A 1,682-nucleotide genomic window follows, 5' to 3' on the forward strand; every position below is an offset into this window, starting at 1 on the left:
GGGGAGGACGAGGAGCAGACTTCATAATTGAAGGTTTTCTCGTCGTCACCGTGCTTGTGATTTCTCGTTCCCCCAAGAAATAGGAGTCAAATCTCCATCGTATCGAAACCCACGAGCGTCTTTAACAGTAAATGGCTATGGTCTCTATGACAACGGCGACGATGACGCAAGCGAGAAAATTAACAACGATTGAAGATTTTTGTGCACAAAAAGTGTACTTGTTTCAAAGGACAAAAGACGACGGTGACTGGTGACTGACTGCTGACTGGAGACTGGAGAATACTATACAGCGAATGGCTAGAAAATATTTTAGTAGGTTATCGAAAAGAAAATAAGTGAGGCCTTATTCTAAGACGCTGGTAGTGGGAGGCAAGATTTCAAAGGATGTGACAGCAATGTTTGGGTTTAGTATACCACTCACTCACTTGGAATTGGCTGAGAATGGCAGATGGATTATAAGGTGAGGCGTGAGAATAAGAAAAACAAGCAGTTTGGAAAGAGAAAGTTATGAAATGAGAAAGTTGTTATAAAGAGAGAGATTCATTTAGATAAGAAGTGTTTTCTGTTTCTGGTACATGAGCTGACGGAGTCTGAAACACAAGATATAAAATACACATACACACATACACATTCAGGAACTAAATAGATTCTTTTCTATAAAATTGTCAACGTCAAACGATAACCTACATTTAACTATCGGATGACATTTTAGAAAATAATATGCGAGGTTTGTTTTAAGAAATGAACGCAGTCAGACGACAGCTAAGTAACTGAAGCAGAAGCCGATCAAAATAAGCGAAGAAAACTACCGTTTGGTAAATGGCGGCGGCGGTGGTGGCAGTGGCGGTGGTGGTGGTGAATTCGAGAATTTAACTAAATAATGTTAATTTTCTACTGTGCATTTACTTAAAGATTCTCTCATCACGAGTTCGGCAAATACGATGATGTCTATGCATCAACGGGGATGGTGATAATAAGGCCGAAATATGTCTAGAGTTGTTCGTATTTGCAAAAAGGACTGGAATAATTTCCTTCCAAATTTTGACATAAAGCCAGCAATTATAGGAGTAGATACTAGTCGATTACATCGTTTCCCAATACTTGATTGATATTTTATTCTATCGACCTTGAAAGAATAGTGATCAATATGATATTGATTTATTACAGGTGGTGAATTGGCGGAACATCAGAGAGAGCATCATTGGCGCATCAGACAGAATATGGAGTGCATTCCAGACGTTTTCAATTTTTTTTTCTCAGGTGAGACATCTATTTATTTCAAAGAAGTACAAGACTCTAATCTTTTTCAATGTAGTGAAGGTATCCAAGACCCTGGTCTTCAAAATGACTACTCCTGAGGTTCTCCCCACCCCCGCTTAGGGTACAACCAAAAGTCACTGGGAGCAAGATCTGAGATGCAAGAAAGGTTACGGACAGGTTTGATGCCCAACTCTCTCAAGTAGTTAATTGGTTAGCAGGACGCTCGTCACTGAGCACCCTGGGGACAAACTTTGCACAAATTTTGCGCATGACCAGATCTTCATGAATAATTTTGAGTACAGCTGCCACACCAGCTACAAACTATATGCTTATTGTCTCTATAGACACGCGACGGTTTTCATCCAGAAAATTACGGATTTTCTCAAGCAGCCCTGATGTTCTGAGATCCCTCTCTTTTCGAC

General features: G+C 40.1%; 1 protein-coding gene across 6 annotated transcripts in view; it reads left to right on the top strand.

The window, feature by feature from the left end:
- Positions 1 to 1,682, top strand: part of LOC106881366 (zinc finger protein 883-like) — a 102,497-nt gene that overhangs the window by 5,700 nt on the left and 95,115 nt on the right. For 5 of the 6 annotated variants that reach the window (XR_001410846.2, XR_008264565.1, XR_001410845.2 and 2 more), the window contains exons 1-2: positions 7 to 460; positions 1,168 to 1,260. The gene's annotated coding sequence lies outside the window, so the exon portion shown is untranslated. Of the gene's footprint in view, positions 1 to 6; positions 461 to 1,167; positions 1,261 to 1,682 lie in introns of those variants that run through there. The other variant, XM_052969298.1, reaches the window with a different exon arrangement.

The sequence above is a fragment of the Octopus bimaculoides genome, chromosome 7 (genome assembly GCF_001194135.2).
Source record: "Octopus bimaculoides isolate UCB-OBI-ISO-001 chromosome 7, ASM119413v2, whole genome shotgun sequence".
Classification (NCBI taxonomy): Eukaryota; Metazoa; Mollusca; class Cephalopoda; order Octopoda; family Octopodidae; genus Octopus; species Octopus bimaculoides.